A 12,145-nucleotide genomic window follows, 5' to 3' on the forward strand; every position below is an offset into this window, starting at 1 on the left:
GGTATGAAAAACGCTTGAATCTGGGAGGTGGAGGCTGTGGTGAGCCGAGATCGCACCACTGCACTCCAGTCTGGGCCACAGAGCAAGAATCTGTCTCAAAAAAGCAAAAACGAAAACAAAAACAAAAAATGAAACAAACCAAAAATAATTATTTGATTATTAATAATAATTTCCTGTGAATATACCAAAAAAGTTTAAAAAAAGAAAAAAATTTTAAGGCTCAGACTAAACTAACCTTTCCTTAAAGAGGAGTAGGAGAACACCTTTATTTTTTTCTTTTATTTATTTATTTATTTTTTAATGGAACGCTTCATGAATTTGTGTGTCATCCTTGTGCAGGGCCCATGCTAATTAATCTTCTCTGTATCATTCCAATTTTAGTATATGTGCTCATTGTACAGACAGAATCTCTATTTGTTCCCCAGGCTGGTCTCAAAATCTTGGCCTGAAGCTATCCTCCTGCCTTGGCCTCCCAAAATGCTGTGATTACAGGCATGAGCCACCATGCCTGGCCTGGGAAGAGCTTTAAAATGAAATTTAAGGGACACCTAAAGCTTCTGTTTATCTAAATTTTTCTATCTCTAGAGAGGGAAAAATAAATAAAATAAATTTCTCAGCCAGGCTCTGTGGCTCACACCTGTAATCCCAACATTTTGGAAGGCCAAGCGGGGCAAATCACTTGAGTTCAGGAGTTCAAAACCAGCCTGAGCAACATGGTGAAACCCCATCTCTACAAAAAAAAATACAAAAATTAGACAGGTATGGTGGCACATGTCTGTAGTCTCAGCTACTCAGGATGCTGAGATGGGAGGATGGCTTGAGCCTGGGAGGTGGAGGTTGCAGTGAGCCAAGATAGCACCACTGCACTACACTCTGGGTGACAGAACCAGACTGTCTCAAATAAATAAATAAATAAAGTCCCCTATCTCATTGTCTTGCCACTGTAACTGAAGATTCCACTTTGCATGAATCCCATATCTCCAAAATCCCTGATTAAAATGTAAATTTAGGCATTTATGGTATAATATGCTGTATGCATTCATGAAAAACGTCACATCCTGCAAAATTGTGTGCACTGAAATTAATAGGACTTATAGGAAAAATAGCGTTAGGGCAGACCACGGAAAACCTATGCCACTTCGTAACCAGAGCACAAAAGGAAAATAATGATTGGTATAGCAGGAGAAATTTGGATAGTCCAGGCAGCCGGTTGTGGCCAGAGACCGCTTCAGGAGATATGAAAAAAAAAATCAACAGAGTATAAATGCAAACTGATGGGTACTAAGATAATGTGGATGGAAGTGGAGCTCCTTGCCAGTGAGGTCAACTTTAAGGTGGGCAGGGAAGGAAGTGAAACCTGCCAGAATCAGAGAGCCGTGGAAGACTGGGAGTGCACCATTCCGGGGAGGGAGCCTTTGCTACTAGTGCTCATTTTTAATGTTTGAGTTTTTAAAAAAGAGTTGACCCCATGGTGCATGTCTCTAATCCCAGCACTTTGGGAGGATGAGGTAGGAGCATCACTTGAGCCCAGGAGTTCAAGACAAGCCAATGTAAAATGTAAAAATGGGCAAATGATTTGGATAGACACTTCTACCAAGAATATATACAAATGGGCCAGGCACGGTGGATCACGCCTGTAATCCTAGCACTTTGAAAGGCCGAGGCGGGTGGACCAGATCACCTGAGGTCAGGAGTTCAAGACCAGCCTGGTCAACAGGGCAAAACCCCATCTCTACTAGAAGTACAAAAATCAGCCAGTCATGTTGGTGGGTGCCTGTAATCCCATCTCCTCATGAGGCTGAGGCAGGAGAATTGCTTGAATCTGGAGGGCGGAGGTTGCAGTGAACTGAGGTTGCATCACTTCACTCCAGCCTGGGTAAAAGAGTGAAACTGTCTCCAAAAAAAAAAAATATATATATATATATATATATACAAATGGTCACTAACACATGAAGAGATGCTCAATGGCATGAGTCACCAGATAAATGCAAATCAAAACCACAGTGAGATACCACTTCATACCCAGTAGGATAGTTACAATGAAAAAGACAAGAAACAATGTTGAAGATATGGAGAAATTAGAAGCCTCATACACTGCTGGTGGAAATGTAATATCGTGCAGTTCCTTTTGAAAACAGTCTGGCAGTTTATCAACTGTGCTGTAGTCTGAATGTGTTCCTTCAAAATTCATATATTGAAACTTAACTGCCAATGTCATAGTATGATTGGAGCCTTAAGGAGGTGGTTAAATCATTAGGGCAGAGCCATCATGAGGGGGATCAGTGCCTTATAAAAGAGGCTTGGGGGATCCCCTTGCCTTTTCTCCCATGTGAGGACACAGCAAGAGGTGTCACGTTTGAAGCAGAGTAAGCCCTCATCAAACTTTTTTTTTTTTTTTTGAGATGGAGTCTCACTCTGTCACCCAGGCTGGAGTGCAGTGGCACAATCTCAGCTCACTGCAACATCTGCTTCCCGGGTTCAAGCTATTCTCTTGCCTCAGCCTCCCGAGTAGCTGAGATTACAGTCATGTACCACCACTCCTGGCTAATTTTTGTATTTTTAGTAGAGATGGAGTTTCACCGTGTTGGCCAGCCTGGTCTCAAACTCCCGCCTCGGCCTTCCAAAGTGCTGGGATTACAGGTGTGAGCCACTGTGCCCAGCCCTCATCAAACATTGGATCTGCTGGTGAATTGACCTTGGACTTCCCAGTTTCCAGAACTATGAGAAAATGAATTTCTGTTCTTTATATATTACCCAGTCTAAGGCATTTTGTTAACAGCAGCCCAAACAGATGAAGATACCTAGCAATGGTACTCTTACATAGATACTCAAGAGAAATGAAAAGATGTCCACAACAAAAGTTGCACAGGAATGTTCACAGGAGTATCATTCATAACAGTCAAAAAGTAGAAACAACCCAAATGTCCACCAATTGATGAGTGGATAAGCAAAATGTGGCATATCCGTACAATTGAATATATATATTTTTAATTCTTTTTGGGATATGGTCTCGCTCTGTCCCCCAGGCTGTAGCTTGGTGGCACGATCTCGGCTCACTGCAGCCTCGACTTCCCAGGAGGATCAAGTGATCCTCCCAACTCAGCCCTCCAAGTAGCTGGAACTATAGGCATGTGCCACGATGCTCAGGTAATTTTTGTGTTTTTTTTGTAGAGACAGGGTCTCACCATGTCGCCCATGCTGGTCTTGAACTCCTGAGCTCAAGCAATCTGCCTGCCTTGGCCTCCCGAGGTGCTGGGATTACAGGCGTGAGCCACCATGCCTGGCCACAACAGAATATATTCAGCCTCAAAACAGAAAGAAGTATTTATATATGCTACAACGTAGATGAACTTTGAAAACATTATGCTAAGTGAAAGGAAGCAGACATAAAGCCACAAATTGCATGGCTCCATTTATATGAAATATACAGAATAGGCAAATCCATTGAGACAGAAAGTAAATAAGTGGTTTCCAGGGATTGAGGGAGAGAGAAATGGAGAATGCTAATCAGTAAAGGGTTTCTTTTTGGGTTGATGAAAATGTTGTGTAATTAGGTTGTAGTGATGGTTGTATGACCTGTAATATACTGAAACCACAGAATTGTAAACTTTAAAATGGTGAATCTTATATGCGAATTATCATAATTGTTTTAAAGGAGTACTGAAGAATCTCAGCCAGTTCCAGCTTCCACCCATACCCATCTAGAGATATGAACTGCCAAAGATCAGCTCCTCGAAAACATCTGAGCACCTTAAAAACTACCTACCTCTGGATCACCAGCTGCTGCCAGTTTTCAGACCAAAGAATATCAGAGATCTGTTGGTTCTGACCCCAAAACAGCCTTATACCAGAGTTCCATGCAGAACCTCAAGACCAGTTGATTCCTCTCATGCCTTTTGTCTTAGTGATCCTCCGTCACCAAAAGTGTAAGCTTGGAATTTCTGGATCAAGAGAAAATTGATGGGGTGCAGTAGCTCACACCTGTAATCCAAGCACTTTGGAAGGCCAAGGTGGGTGGGTCAGTTGAGGTCAGGAGTTCGAGACCAGCCTGACCAACATAGTGAAACCCTGTCTCTACTGAAAATACAAAAATTAGCCAGGCATGGTGGCAGACGCCTGTAATCCCAGGTACTCAGGAGCTTGAGGCAGGAGAATTGCTTGAACCAGGAGGCAGAGCTTGTAGTGAGCTAAGATCCCACCACTGCACTCCAGCCTGGGTGACAAAGCGAGACTCTGAGGTATTGCTCCTCACAAGAGGGCATTAGCTGCGGGGGTCTGCCCGCAGACCCTGACCCAAACCATGGATGAATAACATGTACACTGACACACAGATATTCTGTGTTGCCAGTTCTGTTGAGTGTCCGATCCGCCTGCACACCAAGAGAGGTTTGTCACTGCGGCCGGCCTCAGCTCGGCAGGCTTGCATTAATTCATTAAGGTTAGTTAACAAAACCTGAGTCAACACCATTAGAGGGTAATTGACATTGGGGACTTCCCGAGTAAAAAGCATACATCAAAGGCTTAAGACCACATGAGTAAACAAGTTAACTAGATAACTTCCCCACATCCCATTGTTGACTACTCTAATTTATTTAACTAAAGGTAATGGGACCAGGCTGCCTTCAGCCCGGTCTATTACCAAAGTCATACGAAAACCCTCAGGCCTTCCAAAAGGATTTTGTGGCTATCATAACTAATATTTTTCCCACTAGCCTGATTGAATCCCAATAGGACTCCATCTCAGAAAAAAAAAGAAACTTGAAGGCTGAGTGCCGTGGCTCATGCTTGTAATTCCAACTCTTTGGGAGGCCAAGATGGGAGGATTGCTTGAGGTGAGGAGTTCAACACCATCCTGGACAACATAGTGAGACCCCAATCTCTACAAAAAGAGAGAGAGAGAAACTTGAACTGAGCACACATAACTTTCTTGTTGCTCCCAGTGTGTCCAGAGTTGGTTCCTGCCAGTGGGTTCGTGGTCTCGCTGACTTCAAGAATGAAGCTGCGGACCTTTGCAGTGAGTGTTACAGCTCTTAAACATGGCACAGACCCAAAGAGTGAGTGGTAGCAAGATTTATTGTGAAGAGCAAAAGGACAAAGCTTCCACAGTGTGGAAGGGGACCCGAGCAGGTTGCTGCTGCTGGCTGGGGTGGCCAGCTTTTAGTCCCTTATTTGTCCCCTCCCATGTTCCATTTCTGTCCTATCAGAGTGCCCTTTTTTCAGTCTTCCCCACGATTGGCTACTTTTAGAATCCTGCTGATTGGTGCATTTTACAGAGAGCTGATTTGTGCGTTTTACAGAGTGCTGATTGGTGCATTTTACAAACCTCTTGTAAGACAGGGAAGTTCCTGATTGGTGCGTTTTACAAACCTCTTGTAAGACAGGAAAGTTCATGGCCGGGCACGGTGGCTCACACCTGTAATCCCAACACTTTGGGAGGCCAAGGTGGGTGGATTACCTGAGGTCAGGAGTTCGAGAACAGCCTGGCCAATATAGTGAAACCCCATCTCTAACTAAAAGTACAAAAATTAGCTGGGCGTGGTGAAGGGTGCCTGTAATCCCAGCTACTCCAGAGCCTGAGGCAGGAGAATGGCTTGAACCCAGGAGGTGGAGGTTGCAGTGAGCCAAGTTCGCACCACTGCACTCCAGCCTGGGCGACAGTGAGACTCCGTCTCAAAAAAAAAAAAAAAAGAAAAGAAAAAAAAGACAGGAAAGTTCCCCAAGTCCCCACTCGACCCAGGAAGTCCAGCTGGCCTCACCTCTCAATGCCCCCTCTAAACAGGACACCCCAACTGCTGTTGGGATATGGGCAATGACCGCTCTAGCTACTTTCTGCTGGATAGGGGCAAAGAAGGGGCCCTGCAGTTGTAGTGTCCTCCAGAGGGGAACTCTCTAGGCCAAAGAGCCAGTGGGTCAGTACAGGGGTCCTCAGTAGAAGTTGTGAGTTGAGCTCATTTGGGGTTCCATTTGTCAGACCATCTGTAGTTTGATGGCCTCAATCGTGGAGGAAACAAATTTGACAAAGAGGTTAAAAATACAGGACCCGAAGGTGAGTAATAGCAAGATGGCTGTCACGGGACCTAAAAAGGGGAGAGGCCATGTCACCCAACCCCAGAGGTTGGTATAAGAGTTTGAAAGGCATTGTCTGATTTCAGAAGCCTTTTCCTATAAACACCAGGCGGCGTCTCATACTATGCCTGACTGATTAGTGTAAAAACAACACTCTTCCCCTAAGAAGGTGCAAAGTCCTCATTTCTCAGTAGTGAGGAGGTCTAGGCCTCGGCGGTTTTGGAAAGTCACTGCTGCCAAAGAGTCTATTTGGGATTGTAGAGTAATGATAGATTTTGTTATTTCTTGCCAACTGAGAAATCCTTTGAGAGTGTGTGGCAGTAGGATAATGAAGTAGATAAACTGGCTATTCCAGTTCCTGTAGCTGTGGCCATTCCTAACCCTATAAGTAGGGGTATTAGTTGTATGGCCCTGTGCTGACGGACTAGAGCTTTGAGGGGCACTGATAGGGTCTGATTTCCTGGGGCAATGTCAATGTTGGGACTTAGGAAGACTAAGGTGCAGGTGCCTTCCAGTTGGTGGGGAGGCAGATATAGGTTGAAGTTCCACATAAGAAAAATATGCCTTGGCTGGGTAGACAGAACTGGCTGTGTATGTTAAAAAGGTGTGTGAGTTTATTGTTTTCATTTTCCCATACTCCTAGAGTACTTGCCAAGGTAGCTCTGGTGAGCAGCTGGAAAGAGGTGTTGGGAACAAACTGAGTGGCTCCCTGTGTTCTATTTTCCCATTGGAGAAAAAACCGTTTTGTATCTACTAGGAACCATTCGAGAGAGTAAACGAAAGAGGGGATGAGAAGAAATTCACTAGTGGTGGGGTCCAGGGTGAATGGTCATGCAGGGAGTATATTTGCCATTATAAAACCTGGACTGTTTGTTAAGCAGGGAGGAGGTGATGATTTTTGGAGGCCCTGAGAAGCGGACAAGCCATCTGAATAGAGCTGTTTGTGTGACTTGGAAGTTACTATGATCAGCTGGGGCTTGAAGTTGTAGGGTGTAATTATACTGATGGGATAGTAGGTACTCCAGGGGCAGGCCTGATAACAGGTTGTGTTGGATGTATAAAGGGGCTTGGAAAGTTAAGATGGTATTCGTGGTTACAGGGCCATGTATGGGCTTTTTATTGCTCGTGTAATAGGTGAGGTTGGAAACGTAAGAACATAAAAGCTGGATTACGTGTCCTGTTAGGGTATTTTTGGTCCTATCAGAGATGAGGAAGTCGGCTAATGATTACGTATTTAGAAGTTGGAAAGGATCTCTTCTTTCATAACGGGGGTGGTAGGTTAAGTTAGTAAAACCCATTTTTTCTTTTGCGGGAATGGGAGTGGCAACGTAAGCAGTGACTGATAGAGAGATACAAAGCCGACAGTCGTTTGCCAGGGAAGGATTGGACTGGTTTAACAGAGAATGGGTTAAGTTGAGAGTCCTGTAGAGGTAATTAGGAGCTGCTGGTGATCCCAAGGAACCCCTGCAACTGTTTAAATGTCTTAGGGCAAGGACAAGCCAGTATAGGCTGTATTTGTTCTTTGCTGAGGGCCCTGGCTTCCTCTGGCTAAGATTAGGCCTAGATTTTTGACTTATTGTAGGCAGATCTGGGCCTTCAATTTAGATGCCTTGTACCCTTGCTTAGCCAGAAAGTTCAAGAGATCTAGAGTAGCCTGCTGGCATGAGGCTTCCGAACTGGTAGCCAAAAGTAAATCATCCACATACTGAAGGACCAGAGTGCCTGGACTTGAGAAGTGGCCTAAATCTTGGGCCAGTGCCTGACCAAACAGATGAGGGCTATCCCTAAACCCTTGAGGCAAGACTGTCCATGTAAGTTAGGATGTGTGGTCTGTGGGATCCTCAAAGGGAAATAGAAACTGGGAGTCAGAGTGCAGGGAAATGCAGAAGGTGGCATCCTTGAGGTCCAGAACAGTGAACCATTCTGCTTCCTCTGGTATTTGGGTACAACTGGATATAGAGGAATTACTGCCTCATTGATGAGTCTAAGATCTTGCACTAGTCTCCACTGACCGTTCAGTTTTTGTACTCCTAGAATTGAGGTGTGGCAGGGACTGCTGCATTTCCTTACTAAGCCTTGAGCTTTTAAATGTCTAACAATGTCCTGTAATCCTTTATAAGCTTCAGGCCTTAAGGGATATTGCCTTTGATAATGAAAAGTGGTAGGGTTTTTTAACCTGATTTGGACTGAGTGGGCATTTTTTTCCCTTCCGAATTGTCCTTCTAATGCCCAGACTTCAGGGTTGATTCCCTCCTCAAGTAGGGGACAACAAATGGGTAACTTGTTCCCCATATTCATATAGATAATAGCTCCAGCTTTGGCCAATATGTCCCTCCCTAATAAGAGTGTAAGACTTTCAGGCATAACAAGAAAGGCATGTGAAAAGAGCAAAGTCTCCCAATTACAACTGACGAGGTGGGAGAAATACCTGGTTATAGGCTGTCCCAGGATTCCTCAGATGGTAACGGACCTTGGGGATAGCCATCCAGGGCAGGAGATTAAAACTGAGAAGGTCACGCCAGTGTCCAGGAGGAAGTCAATTCCCTGGCCCTCAGTGGTTAATCTTACCCGGGGCTCAGTGAGGGTGACGGCATGAGCTGGCACTTGCCCCAGGCACCCTCATTCCTGTTGTTGGATCATCTGGTTGGGGGCTTCTGGCCCAGAGAACCTTTGTCCTCTGGGGCAGTGTGCCTTCCAGTGATTGCTTTGGCCTAGTGGACATGGGCGAGGAGGTGGCTTGTTTCTCATTGGAAAGTATTGTAATTTATACTTCCCTCAGGTGGCCATTTTTCCCCATCAGAGAGAGAATATTGGGGCCAGACCATAGTGCAGAAAAAAAGAAGCCCTTCTTTTTCAAGGTTTGTGGGTCAAATTGATCCCAATGGTTTAGGATGTATCTCAAGGGTGAGCTTGTTGTATGCCTAAGTGTTTCCCATCTGAAAGAAAAAACCGCCCCTGTTTTGGTCTGCTTTTTTTCCCCCGCCCAAGAACCCACAACAGTCCCTAGACCCTGCTGTTCAGAACAGTTGTGCTCACCGAAGCAGCAGTGGAAACACTAGTTTTCCTCCTAGACCACAAAGGGGACTGAGGAAGGTCGGATTTAGTGGCCCTTACTGATGCATTCTTGAAAACCTGCACCCTTGCCTTTCCTCTTAGACCACAAAGAGGACAGAGAAAGGTCGGATTTAGTGGCCCTTACCAATGTATTCTCAAAAACCTGTTAAAGTCCTAAGCAATTTCTCCTGTTGGTATTGGGACCTTACCCTTGTCCTATAAAGATGATATGCCTCAAAATGGAGTGGAGGGCCATACCCTGAGGGATAGAAGGGATCTCCAGGGTTGGAAGAGTGACGCCTTTTGTCCTTACTTCTCATCATATGAATAGGAAGGATATCCCCTCAATCTTGGAGTCTGTAATTTCTGAGGCTCCCCATATCCTAGCTTCGGGAATAGACTTTATTAGGCCTGCAAGTCTGACAAGGGATCCTAAAATTCCAGATAGTGCCCCCACTGACAGGGCTTCAGGCAAAAATTATGTCTTTCTGATTGGTGAGCCCAGGTGCCTAAAGAAGGGAGCAGAGTCCCAAAATTTATATTAGAAATCATCCTTATAGGAGAAACTAGAAGAGAACCAGGGACAGGGAGTGGTTTTTAGAATCAGGACTAGCCTCAGAAAAGAGAGGCAGGAGGAAGTTTGTCTGACAGGCATTAGGACCCAGGAGGCAGGGGTCAGGATAGATAGGATAGATGGGTGATCTCCCTTGGGTGGCGTAACTTTGAGAGTTCCGCTCATGGCTGCAGGGTCAACCACTTTTTGTCGGGACCCCGGAGCTGAATGGCTTTCCTCTCTGTTGACCCTCGACTCAGCCCAGAAGTGCAGGAAAAGCAGAAGCTGGTTGCAGGCAAACCAACACTCCCTATTCCAAAAAGTCAGAGGTTGTTAGAGAGCCCTTTCCCAGAAAGCCTGACACCCATGTCTTTAGTCCAGTGGCCACACTAGTCATTTTAACTGGCTGACAGATGCCCAGTGTTTAGCACCTGAACTCTAAGGAAAAATAGGACAGAATAGCAAGTGAAAGGGGTCCGATGGTACTCACCACGTGGCAATATCCTGGACGAGCCTACAAGATGTGTCAGGAGTTGGTTCCTGCCGGTGGGTTCGTGGTCTTGCTGACTTCAATAATGAAGCTGCGGACCTTTGCGGTGTTACAGCTCTTAAAGATGGCACGGACCCAAACAGTGAGTGGTAGCAAGATTTATTGTGAAGAGCAAAAGGACAAAGCCTCCACAGCATGAAAGGGGAACTGAGCGGGTTGCTGCTGCTGGCTGGGGTGGCCAGCTTTTATTCCTTTATTTGTCACCTCCCATGTTCCATTTCTGTCCTATCAGAGTGCCCTTTTTTCAATCCTCCCCATGATTGGCTACTTTTAGACTCCTGATGATTGGTGTGTTTTACAGAGTGTTGATTGGTGCATTTTACAGAGTGCTGATTGGTGCATTTTACAAACCTCCTATAAGACGGGAAAGTTCCCCAAGTCCCCACTCGACCCAGGAATTCCAGCTGGCCTCACCTCTCACCAGGACCTTATTAAAATGACACTAAAGGAATTTTTTTAAAAATCAATCCACAACACATAAGATAGGAGCAGGTGTTCCAGGGATGAGAGTTATAAAAGTTCTGACTGAAATTTGATGAAGGAGAGAAAAGTCATGAAATAGTGTGGAGGAAGCACAGCCAAGAAGTCAGTAGAATAAGATGCTTTGAAAAGGGACCCAGTTAGCCCTGCAAAACCTCTGAGAAATTCAGGACTTGGAAACACTAAGCAAGCCAGAGAGTGGGACCTGGGGCTTAAAAAGGAAGAATTAACTTAAAGTTTATATCAAGAATTAAGTCAACAAGTTTACTCTTACAAGCATAATGTCTGCAGTTTAGGTGTTTCTCCATCTTCTAGGAAAAAATACAACAACAACAAAGCTAAAAAAAATAGTGTTCTCTTCTAAGAAATTTAACAAATGATCTGGAAGCATTATGGAAATTAGAAAGGAAGTTCAGGCCAGGCGCGGTGGCTCACGCCTGTAATCCCAGCACTATGGGAGGCTGAGGCAGGTGGATCACGAGGTCAGGAGATCGAGACCACAGTGAAATCCCGTCTCTACTAAAAATACAAAAAAAAAAAATTAGCTGGGCGCAGTGGTGGGCGCCTGTAGTCCCAGCTACTTGGGAGGCTGAGGCAGGAGAATGGCATGAACCCGGGAGGCGGAGCTTGCAGTGAGCCAAGATCGTGCCACTGCACTCCAGCCTGGGCAACAGAGCAAGACTCCGTCTTAAAAAAAAAAAAAAAAAGAAAGGAAGTTCACATTTAAGCACCAAGTCCTGTGTATTCTGGAGTTTGCATCACTTAGGATGACTTTATTTATAGGTATCAGAAATCTCTAATCCTTTTTTTTTTTTTTTTTTGAGACAGAGTCTCGCTCTGTTGCCCAGGCTGGAGTGCAGTGGCGCAATCTGGGCTCACTGCAAGCTCCGCCTCCCGGGTTCACGCCATTCTCCTGCCTCAGCCTCCCAAGTAGCTGGGACTACAGGTGCCTGCCACCACGCCCAGTTAATTTTTTGTATTTTTAGTAGAGACGGGGTTTCACCGTGTTAGGCTGGTCTCGATCTCCTGACCTCGTGATCCACCCATCTCGGCCTCCCAAAGTGCTGGGATTACAAGTGTGAGCCACCATGCCTAGCCAGAAATCTCTAATTCTAAAAATGTGGAGATGCGATATCTTAACATGTTTGAATGTAGAGTGACTAAGATTTTCCAATTCAATGGCTGAATGACACCGTCAAGGGCCCAGCATCATTCCACCTCTCTGTCTTGTGCTCTTCATATCCCCAGGGATTATTCGTAGACTTGAAAACATCTAAAGAAGAAAAGAAACTATATTTTGTCTCTTTTTTTAACTTGAAACACTTTTTCCAGAAGTTCCCAATGGTTTTACCTCCACGTTTTTTTTGTTTTGTTTTTTGTTTTTTGGTTTTTTTTTTTGGAGACAGGGTGTCTCACTTTGTCACCCAGCCTGGAGTGCAGTG

The 12,145-nt window shown here is 45.1% G+C and overlaps 1 protein-coding gene and 1 non-coding gene across 4 annotated transcripts in view; one reads left to right on the forward strand and one right to left on the reverse strand.

The window, feature by feature from the left end:
* METAP2 (methionyl aminopeptidase 2) overlaps nucleotides 1-12,145 on the forward strand; it is a 110,173-nt gene that overhangs the window by 41,882 nt on the left and 56,146 nt on the right. The window lies entirely within an intron of this gene.
* Nucleotides 295-399, reverse strand: LOC129461294 (U6 spliceosomal RNA). Its single transcript, XR_008650452.1, has one exon. It is a non-coding gene; the product is annotated as a U6 spliceosomal RNA (small nuclear RNA).

Source organism: Symphalangus syndactylus, chromosome 13 (assembly GCF_028878055.3).
Source record: "Symphalangus syndactylus isolate Jambi chromosome 13, NHGRI_mSymSyn1-v2.1_pri, whole genome shotgun sequence".
Classification (NCBI taxonomy): domain Eukaryota; kingdom Metazoa; phylum Chordata; class Mammalia; order Primates; family Hylobatidae; genus Symphalangus; species Symphalangus syndactylus.